The following is an 11,669-nucleotide window of genomic DNA, read 5'->3' as shown; positions in this document are numbered from 1 at the left end:
GGTACGCTAGTGTTTTATGTACCTTCCTCAGTGTAATGAGCAGAGTAAAAAAAAGCCTTTTACACATATAAAAATAACTTCGTTGGGGTCTTCACTACACCCAAGGCTGCACCTGATAACCAGAACTCAGTGACATCACTCACTCAAGATAATCAGACACAGTCTTACACACCATGACGCCCATGGGACAGAATATAAGCAGAGACCAAGAGCAATGCTCTGGTCTGCACATCTGGAGAGATGCTGCCTTCATCTGCCCTGCATCTGGAGAGTCTCTCCCAGTATCCTGACCCTTCACTCAGAGACTTCTGTTCGAGACTGGACCTTCAGCTAGGAAGCATCGCACAGGTGAGCAGCTTTGGGGAGATAGGCTTAGGACCATAGTTAGGAATTTTTAGTGTGAACCTAGTGTGCTGCCCCTTAGCATAATAATATATAACTTTTGTTATACCGTGTGTATCTACTTTCTCTCTCATGACACTCAGCCTTCACTTTTTGCTTGCACAGTGACTAAGCTATCCTGGAGGTTGGAGAAGAGATTCCAGTCAGACCTCTGTGTTGGTTCTGGTTTTCCAGGATGTTTTGGAGTTTTGCCATACTATCACGAACTTCTTATTCTTCAGATTTTCTTTTGAAATCCCGCTTCCTTTTCTGGAGTAAGCATCGGTTTATCTTAGACCCTTTTTTTTTTTGCCTTTAGGTATCTATGGTCTTGAAAGATTTCCACCTAACAATTTTAACAACTATCCTAAGCATAGAATTCTCCTCACAGAGCGAACTCTGTGAAGTGAAGATGCGCCCTTCCAGTTTGTTGCCACGCAGCTCAAATTCCCACAATTCCCATCAATTTGTCTGTCAGAGTTTTGACCTGGCTCTTCCCTCTTCATAGTCTCCTAGGATGGCTCCACATACCCAGGTGCCTTCCTGAGATGTTGGTGAGCACAGCTGCCTGCTAAACCATGGAATAAAGCTAGCACTTTTGAAGGCTTCTGTGGATCTGAGGCGAGGCCCATGAGAAACAGACGAATAATGGTAAAGGTTTGCATTCTTATCAAAATTTAAGATTTTTTCAGAACAAATCCTCCTCACACTGCTGTTCTTCATTTCCAGTTTCATGAACACCATTTTTATTGGTGTTCTTGCTTTTAGGAGGTTGTTTTCAGAATTAATTAGGAGGTTGATTTTTCAGAAGTCCTTACTTTTCCATTCCAGCAGGAATTCTGTTGAAGTATCTTCCTCACCGTAGGAAAGGTCCACATCAATACGAAAGGGAAGTCACTGCTTCCTGATTCAGCACTGATGAACCTCACACACACAGAGTTGAGACAAAAAGCCAGACACAGAAGACACGCACTCTGTTTTCAATTTTGTGGACTTCTGCAAACAGCTAAAAGCCAGAGCGCTAGCTTCTGTGTTGTGCCGCTTGATGGTAGCACTTATTACAATCCCTTGAGAAATACATTTTGTGACCTTTTTGAGTCTTTGCACTTGTAAACTAATTTAAATGCTTAAACTCAGGGCTTTTATTTAATTCTTGAACACTTTCCCTTGCAGGATTTTGTTAAAGTACTGAGAGTTTTATATTTAAAGTTAAAGAAATTATGTATGACCCTTGAACGTTGGCAAAATTTGCTTTATATAGCGTTGCCATTAATAATAAAATTATATGTCCACAGTGCCTTATAGTCTTTAAAAGTGCCTTAACATGATTTTTATCTGTACAACTCTTGAATTTCAAATGTATTTTCCAAATGAGGAGACTCATGTAGAATCACAGAATTTGTGAAGAATGAAGGTTGTTAAACCATTTATTATGGGTTTCCACCATATTTATCACTGTGGTGGCTTATTCAGAATACTGCTAGTCATTAATTTATCTAAATTAGATGCATGCCTAAGAATCAGAAGTTCTCTGCTAAGTAATTCTTATGTGATATTAAACTGTTTATTGAAGGATCCTAGATCTCGAGATTATAGTGGTGGCAATATAAACGTTCTTTTCTCAGTCTTTGTGTGAAAAGTGCTTGTCATTCCAGCTCCAGCATCACCTTAGATTTCAGTGTGCTCTCCTCGAAGTACCACACAGCTTGTGTGATAGATATGTCTTGGGGGCCTGCTCTTTCCTGAAGGGAAATGTGCCACGGGGCTCCTTCTGATCCTTCAGCCAATAGCCGCTGAGATACCAGCCCACTGGGGCATGGTCTCTCTCTCTCCTTTCCTGAGTGAGAGGAGGGTTGCTGCTGCTTTTTTTAATCTAAGAGAGAGATACCACACCCCAGTGGGCTGGTATCTCAGCGGCTATTGGCTGAAGGAGCAGAAGGAGCTCCCCCAGCAGAAATGGTGGGGGAATGGACCTTGGGGAGGTGGGGAAGCTGGGGGGAGAGTAAGAAGGGGAAACTAGTCAGGACATATTCTACAACTCCTTCTAGACTACTACTCAAACAGAGTATGGTTGGTCACAGTTCTATGATTGTTTTCATGATATCCGAGGAAGTCCTTACTAGGCTGGGCCCTGACCCTAACCCCAGCAAACTTCTGCCACTGAGGCCCAGACCACACTAGCCAGAAAGAGTGAGTGACCCACAAGCCATCGGAACTGTACCCCTCCCCAGACTCTGTCCCCTGTGACTCTTTCCCAGGCCCACATCATCCCAGCTCCATCCCTGGCCCTGCTGCTGCTGAGCCTTACCCCTAACTCCAGTGGTCTTCCACCACTGAGGTGCAGACCACTCCAACCATGGCGGGTAAGTAACCCTCCTGTCCTGGGCCCCCTCCATCTCAGCGCCAGTACCACTACTGGACCCTGTCCCCAACTCTGGAGGAATCCTACTGCTCTGGTGGAACTGTCACCAATAGAGGAACAGGTGAGTGACCCTCCTCCCAATTGGACAGCCACCACCCCCAGATTCTGTTCCCCTCCCTACCCTAACAGCTGCTCAACTCTTCCTACCTCATCACCCTCCTCATGGCCAGCACTTCCTCAGAACTCCAGGAGACTCTATAGACCTAGACAGAGTCCACAGCAGTTGGAAGAAGAGCCCAAGCAAGCAGCTCTACCAGAGGCCAAGGTGAACCTAGACACCCTAGAAGAAGATTCAGTTCCTCAGAAATTTGGGACTCAATCTACCTCAAGACCCAGCTCTACCACTCTTGGGCATATACCCAAAGGATGCTCAATCATACCATAAGGACACTTGCACAATTGTGTTCATAGTAGCTTTATTTGTAGTAGTCAGAACCTGGAAACAACCTAGATGCCCCTCAACCATAGAATGGTTAGAGAAAATGTGGTACATTTATATAATGGAGTATTGCTCATATATTAAAAACTATGACATCAGGAAATTTGAGGGCAAATGGATGGAACTAGAAAAAAATCATCACAGCAATAGAGCTGCAATTTAAGACAATGTTGAACTTTAAAAAAGCAATCATTTTTGCGTGTGTGTGTGAGTGTGCATGTGTGTGGGTGCATGTGCAGCACAGTGTGTGTGTATACATGTGTGTGTATATACATGGGTGGGGGTGCATATGCAGCACAATGTATGTGTGTATAGGTATGTGTGTATACAAGTGTGGGGGTACATACACGAGCCCAGTGTGTGTGTAAGTGTACATGTGTGGGGTGCATATACAGCACAGTGTGTGTGTGAGTGTACTTGTATGGGGTGCATATGTAACACAGTGTTTGTATGTGTACATGTGTGGGGGTACATATACAGCCCAGTGTGTGTGTGTACATGTGTGTGTGTGAATGTACATGTGTGGGGTGTATACGCAACACAGTGTGTGTGTGTGTGTGTGTGTACATGTGTGGGGGTGCATATGCAGCACAGTGTGTGTGTGTGTGTGTGTGTGTATACATGTGTGGGGGTCCATATGCAGCACAGTGTGTGTGGGGGGTACATGTGTGGTGGTGTATATCCAGCCCAGTGTGTGTGTGTGTGTGTGTGTGTGTGTGTGTGTGTGCGTGTGTGTGTGCATGTGTGTGTGTGTGTATACATGTGTGGGGATCCATATGCAGCACAGTGTCTGTGGTGCTTAGAGAACAAGTTGGAGAAACAAGATCTCTTTTTCCACCATGTGGGGTCTGAGGATAGAACTCAGGATTGGTGGCAAATGCCTTAATTAAATGAGCCATCTTGATACCCCCACTTTGAGATCGATATTTCTACGAAACCCAGGCTGGTCTCAAATGCTCTCTTGTATCAGCCTCCCAGGCACTAAGATTGCAGGTGTGCAACACCACACCCAGCTATTTCTTATATTTCTTTAAATGGTCTAATTCGCAGTCTTCTCCCTCTCCATTAAAAATCACTGATTTGTGTTGATGACTTATAATTCAATCATTTGCTTAAGTAATATGCATGTCAGACAATTTTGCATATTTGGCTAGTTTAATAAGTACATTCTCAACATAGATTCGTAAATCACAGATGAGAATAATAAAGTAGGACCCACAAATCTGTTATGTGTTTGCGGAAAGCTACTAGAAAGCCTTATTTTACTTTCTAGGCAAATAAAGACTAGCACACAAATGAGAAAGCGATGGTGATAAAGAGAATAAAGGCCTTGGACATCTTATTTATGCTTTTGTCATTAAGTTCCAAATGGTTGCTGCAACAGCACTCTCAGAACCCACACAGAAAACAGTTTTAGCTGGATTCTCTGTCCTTAATCCTGAGCAAAACCTTACCTTTTCAACCACTTAAAAAGTCAGAGAGTGAAGGGTCTCCAGAGTCTCTTCCAAATGCCTCTCTATAGCCCTGTCTCTCTCTAGAGCACACCTTTTCCATTATAGTCGCCAAAATCTAGTTCACAGAGTCAATCCCACAATGAGTAGCACTATCCTCTCAGGCAATTTGAGGAACAAATTAGAGACAGATGAGGCGAGCTGCTATTGAATGTGGCAGCATTAGCGCGGGACAGCCTGAGAGCAGATCCCCACTTCCACACTTCATCGGGTCTTCATTGGCTGCTCACTCCTCAACTAAACCCTTGAATCAAATCACCACATCTCTTTCTTAAAAGTTTACCTACACCAATTACTTAGCCAAATGCAAATAAGCCCATTTTCTTTTATTATCTATTGCTTTAAAGAAAACTTGATCTTCTTGTTGTTGTTCTGAGAAATATTAAAGATATGCTGTGGTAGTTTGAATGAGAATGACTCCGCAGGCTCATATGTTTGAATATGGTGGTGGGACTGTTCAGGAAGGCATGGCTGTGATGGAGGAGGTGTATCACTGTAAGTGGGCTTTGAGGCTTCAAAAGTCCATGCTATTCCCAGTTAGCTCTCTCTGCCTCATGTTTGTGAACCTCGATGTTAGCTCTCAGCTACTGCTCCAGCACCATGCCTGCCTGCCTGCTCCCATGCTCTGCACCATGATGGTTCTGAACTCTTACCCTCTGGAACCATGAATCCCAAATTAAACACTCTCCTCAATGAGTTTCCTTGGTAATGATGTCTCTTCACAGCAAGAACACAGTGACAAAGACACACACCCAGAAAGGAATGTGATCCACGGCTTCCAGGTACCTACCACCCAGCCTTTGCAGCTATAATCTGCTTCAATTTATTTTTAAGAGAAGTAGTTTTTGGCTACTGTATCTTTTTAAAGATTGCTTTCTCAGGAATTGTTTCTCACCAAGATCAATTTGATCGTCATTTTAAATCTAGGCTGAAAACCAATCTATAGCACTGGTAAAAAAAAAAAAAAATAGGGAGATAAAGAAAGTCAAATAAAGGAATAAGATTCTTCTAATCCTCAGGGTAGCTATTTTATATAATCAAGGAATAAGATTCTTCTAATCCTCAGGGTAGCTCTTTTATATAATCTTTGCCACACAAGGCAAGTTGCAACACAAAGTACATTCTAAATTCTTTGAAACAATAGCTGAAGGGAATTCTAGATGATTGGAATTTACTTTTTTTTTTTCATTGCAGAGCTGTTGTCATGGTTACCCTACATTTTGGTCTTTGGTGAAACCTTTGGCTAGAAGATTGGCTTAGTTTCAACAGAGGCTGGTTAAGGTCTGAGAAGATCTCCTTTTGGTAACGTGTTAGCAACGGCAACAGCTCCGCTAAAAGAAACTTTCAAAGGACTGAAATGTACAGCCTACTTCATGACACTGAACAGCATGGTAAAGTTGTGGTTAGTTGCCAAAGTGCTTCTGGAGATGAAGCAAGTGGCAATTAGTGAAGGTTGCAGTGAGGATGGTGAGGGGGCTTGGCTCTCCGGTGTCTTGCATAGCTTCATGTGGTTAAGCCTTCCATTAGGAGAGTTGTGGTGTGGGCAGGCACTGGTATATTAAAGAACTAGAATCTAATAAGAGATGTTTAAGTCACTGGGGTTGGGTCCTTAAAGGACCCCTCCTTTCCTTTTCTTTCTTTCCTTCCTATCCACGAAATGAATGGTTTTGTTTTGCTGCCCTCTTTCCATGCCAGGCTCCATGAATTGGAATCCTTGAAACTGTGAACCAAATAAACACTGTCTCTTTATAAACTGATGATCTCAGGTCTGTTTTTCTGTGTACATTTATGTGTGGTATGTACACATGTGTACATGCATGTTTGCATGGATGGGATACATGCATGGGTGGAAGTATCAGGTCCTTATCTACGATCACTTTACCATGGCGGTGTCCTCCGTTGAACACAGCACTCTTCCATTCAGCTAGTCTAGCAGGTCAGCTTGCTCCCCAGGGTCAGTCTCTGCCTCTCAAGCACAGGGATTAGGGAGGGTGGGGGGCTACCAGTTCCTGCCCAGCTTTTTATGTGGCTGCTGTAGATCTGAACTTAGATTCTCATGTGTTCATGAAAGCTCTTTATCCATGAAACTGTCACAGAAAGCTAAGTAGCATAGTATATATAGTTCTTTATGGAAGTGCTGTGGGAAGAAGCCAGGATATGGTGTAGATACCCACATGACTTAATTAGGAAGTTTGTGGATATTTTAGTGGAGAAATGACCTTGGTCAGTTTGTAAGTTTAGTCTCAAAAGAATGTGAAATCATAGTGCAAGGCAAGTCTTTAACACAAAGAAATTCAAAAATTTAATCCAAGAAGTAATCCACATACCAATTTTTAATAGAAAGACTTAAACAATATATCCATCTTGATTAGAAAACTTTATAGTATTCTGAGGACTGTAAATGGACTTTTATTTGGGTCACCAGCTCTCTCTCTCTCTCTCTCTCTCTCTCTCTCTCACACACACACACACACACACACACACACACACACAAAATGACATGGACACTAATTCTGAAAGTTTGGCCTTAGCGTAGGCTTCTTCCTAACTAGTTCTTATTACTTAAATTAACCCATATCTTTTAACCTATGTTCTTTTACATGGTTCAGTTACCTTTACCCTGTATTACCCATCCTGCTTCCTCTGCATCTTGCTGGCAAACTCTGCGCTTCTTCTTCCCAGTGTCCTCTCTTCCCAGAAATCTTCCTTGCTACTGGCCATTCGGCTTTTTATTAAGTCAATCAGAATGTCACATCTTCACAGAGTACAAAAAGATTATTCCACATTTCCCCCTTTGTCTAAATAAAAAGGAAAGGTTTTAACTTTAACAATGCAAAACTATGCACAATAAGAACAATTACCAAATAAGAAATATATTCACAATGTCCAATTTTAAAAAAAATCCCATTACTTATCCTATCTGGATGAGTCAAAGTTTTGTACCTAATTTATTTTCTAACAAGACTAAGGAAAACTATAGCTATAACTAACTATTAAGTTACTTCAATGCCATCAAAGATTTTAGAAGGATTTAATATTATCATAGTAAAAAAAGCATAAGGCAAGCCACTTCCAAAATGACAGTGATATCTGGCTGCCTGAACAGTCACCCAAGTTTCCTTTGCAGTGTTGGAGCCTTCATCTTTGGCCTACAGACCTAGAATATCTGATATACTTTTTATGAAGCTGGAATTTTGAAGGACTGCCCCACCTTGTTTTGACCAAGTTCAGTAGTCACTTTCCTGTGTGTCCCACAGAACATCTGGCAGGTTTTTCTATGAAGCATGTATTTTGAATGACTGTCTCACCTTATTTTGGTAAAGTTCAAAAGTCTTTTTCTTTAGTGTTCTTCTTGTCCAGTTTTTACAGCATGCTATCAGTAGTCAAAACAGGAGCAGTTTCTTACCCAAATGACTAGTTTTGCCACATTGAGTTATGGAGTTACTTCAATGCCCATCATCTTCTCTGAAGTGGATTGGTGTTGCCAGGAGCAGACATGTCTCACTCTCATGAAAAGTCTTAGTTATTAAAACTAAGTTTTAAATGTCATATTCTAATAGGCCTTTGAAGTGTGTGAAGACCATCTATCATCTAAAATATATCTCTGCATGACCTTGAAAACATACCTAACATGACTATAAGTTTGGTTGTTATAGATGACTAACTTCTAGCCTGTATTTCTTTATTATACTAAATAGCTTTCATAGACTAACACTTTAAATTTTTAAATGAGCTGTATAGTTAAAATACTTTAAAGAAGAGTAGAAACGTATATACAGTATAACAAAATAACCTTAAATTTGTATCACTATACAAAATTCCATACCAAGGTAAAATATTTGAAACTAGTGAATGTTCAAAGAATACTCAGTGATCCACACTTTTATCCCATCATTTCCATAAAATATCCCCCATTTTCTCTTCAGAAAAAAATCCATGACTCTAATCTTCTTTGTTCAGTTTTTTTTCTGAACATGACCAATAACAATTTGTAAACAACTCCCCTAAACAATGACAAACATGATAATCCATTGAACTATCCGAAACTGCCCTCTCCCCACCTCTTGGGAATTTTGGAGTCATATTCTCTAGGCTGTTTTCTGTTGTTTAAGGGCAATCACATCTTTGGGGAACCCTGAGAAAACTGAGATAGTTGCTGTCTAGTCTCAGTGTGATGGGAAAATGTAGGGCTTATCAGAAGTCCAGCTGGTTTCTTTCAGTCATTTCCTGTTGTTATGGAGGAAACTCCTTCCCAGGTCAATTAAAGAATCTAATGCCTATTGTAAAAAAAACATACTGCTCTGGATGATAGAACAGCTTTAGGAAATAAAGCAAAAATTTCAGGAGAAACCAGAAAAAGAGAGACCTTTTAACTAGAGGAGATGATAGTTCATCAAATAGCATTACCATTCAATCTAAACTAAGTTTAATTACTGCCTATATGTATTACATATAGTTATTATACTTACTGTCTATAGTTTTTCTTATATTAGTTATAATCTTTTTTATTTTAGACAAAAAGGGGGATATGTGGTGATATTTTGTTTGTGCTCTAGCAAATAAAGCTTGCCTAAAGATCACAGGGTGGACCTAGCCACTAATTAACCATAGAGCCCAGGCTGTGGTGGTATACATCTTTAATCCCAGCACTAGGGAGGTGGAAACAGGAAGTGATATGGCTGGGAAGAGAGAGGAATATAAAGTGGGAGAGGACAAAAACTTAGCCCTGTTGTGGTCTGAGAACTTTGTAGAGGTAAGAACTCTAATAGCTAGCTGCTCTGCTTCACTGATCTTTCAGCTCTCACCCCCTAATACTGACTCTAGGTTTTTATTATTAAGACCAATTAGAGTTTTGCTATACATGTTTTCATTGGTTCCATAGCTTTGGAACCTATCCTGGAGCTAGCTCTTGTAGACCAGGTTGGCCTTGAACTCACAGAGATCTGCCTGCTTCTGCCTGCTGAGTACTGGGATTAAAGGCATGCACTACCACCTCCCAGCAAAACTTCTTGATAGATTGGCTGGTCAACAAGCCTCGAGTGATCTTTCTGTCTACCTTTCTAGAACTGGAATTCCAGGCAGGGGATGCCACATTTTTCATGGGAGCCAGGATATAAACTTAGGTCCTCATATGTAGTCTTCTGCTTACAAGGCAGGTACTTTACCAACTGATCTATTTCCTCATCTCCCTGAACAAATGTGAAGATGACATGAACTCCCTCTGAGTGTGGGCAGGAGCACCCAGATGCCTTGTATGGTTCTTGCTGTGGTCAGCTGTCACGCAGGGTAGGTCTCATTCTAACTTTTTTGCTTCAGAAACGACAGCAAAAGAAAAAGAACGCGAGACTTTAAAAGAGGGTCTCTAACCATAGTTCCTTCATTTGTGTGCAGACCTGCCATTCTGATCCACACTTAACCTGTCGCCTAGCCTCCTGAGAGTTCATGTAAATGCTAGGAATCATAGTTCTCACATTCTTAGATTAACTGGGACCTTCAGCCATATTATCTTAGACAAAGGTTTAATTCCATCTTCTGTATTGTTGGTGGTGATTTTTACATAACTTCAAAGAGGCATTCTTTAATCATGTCTCATTAATCTTTCTAATTAGAGAAAAGATTCTGAAATCAGACTCATCAGGATTCAAGAGCATATTCTGCTGCTGCTTCTTACTTATGGAATGCCTCCCATATTCATTGGTTATATGAAGACCAACCACATTGTACCCACTATAGAAATTCTCTGAGATCTTACTTGCAAAGTGCTATCTAGAGCTCATGCATTGTTGGCACTGTACATGTGTGAGTTTCTAAATTTATTTGAGATATTTGAGAACTTATTATCTTTGGAAAAGAACTTATGTTTACAAAAATTTCTATTATAGGCAACATGATAGCTTAGTGAGTAGGGACACTTGTACTAAGCCTAATGACATGAGCTCAATCCCTTGGACCTATTTAATAAAAGGAAAGAACCTTTTGGCAGCTATACGAATGCCATGGCATATATACTCACACGCTTGTATACACACATACACACATGCATTCAATAAATAAACAAATCTGAAAAACATTGTAGATTACAGTTTTCATTCATCAATTCATCCATCATAAAATTTCTTGGCTACCTTTCTTATATGGCTCATGTTTTTACAGAGTTGGGAATATGTAGTATATAAAAGTAAGAATATTTATCAATATTAAATTTATGACAGAGTTTGTATTCTTATAAAGATCAAAAAAGTCAAGCTAAACATGTGTGCTACCTAATATGTCAAATGATGATCACTATGCTAAAGGTATCCCAAAGCAGAAGGGCTGATTTGTCTGGGATAGAATAGGAGATGCAACCACACAACCAGCAAAGACAAAGTCATATGGGATGCTACAAGTACGGTAGGGACCTTGAGTGTTATTCTCAGTGATATAGGGGTCTGTGGACTAGTTTGGTGAAAGAAATGACACAGGCTAAATAGATCAGGCTGCAAGATGTGGTGATTTAAATAAGAAAGGACCCCATAGGCTCATAGATTTGAATGCTTAGACATCATGGCATGGCACTTCTTAGGAGGGATTTGGAGGTGTGGCTTTGTTGGAGGAAGTGTGTTACTGAGACATGAGCTTTGAGATTTCAAAAACCCAAGCCAGGCCCAGTGGTTTTTTCTCTTCCTGCTGCCAGCAGACCTGGATGTAGAACTGTCAGGTACTACTCCGGCACCGTGTCAGCCTGAATGTTGCCATGAACAGACCCGGATGCAGAACTCTCAGGTAATACTCCAGCACCATGTCAGCCTGAATGTTGCTGTGTTCTTCATCATCATGACAATGAACTAAATTCCCAACACTGTAGGCAGGCCCCAGTTGAATGCTTTCTTTATAAATGTTGCCATAGCATGGTGTTTCTTCATTGCAAGAGAAC

At 40.9% G+C, this 11,669-nt stretch overlaps 1 pseudogene; it reads left to right on the top strand.

The window, feature by feature from the left end:
- Positions 1-240: 240 nt before the first annotated feature.
- LOC125394872 (mitochondrial import inner membrane translocase subunit Tim23 pseudogene) overlaps positions 241-11,669 on the top strand; it is a 34,678-nt pseudogene continuing 23,249 nt past the window's right edge.

Source organism: Myodes glareolus, chromosome 21 (assembly GCF_982192425.1).
Source record: "Myodes glareolus chromosome 21, mMyoGla1.1, whole genome shotgun sequence".
In the NCBI taxonomy this organism is placed as follows: Eukaryota; Metazoa; Chordata; class Mammalia; order Rodentia; family Cricetidae; genus Myodes; species Myodes glareolus.
The sequence above is the reverse complement of the archived record's forward strand: the minus strand, read 5'-3'. Positions and strand labels throughout refer to the sequence as shown.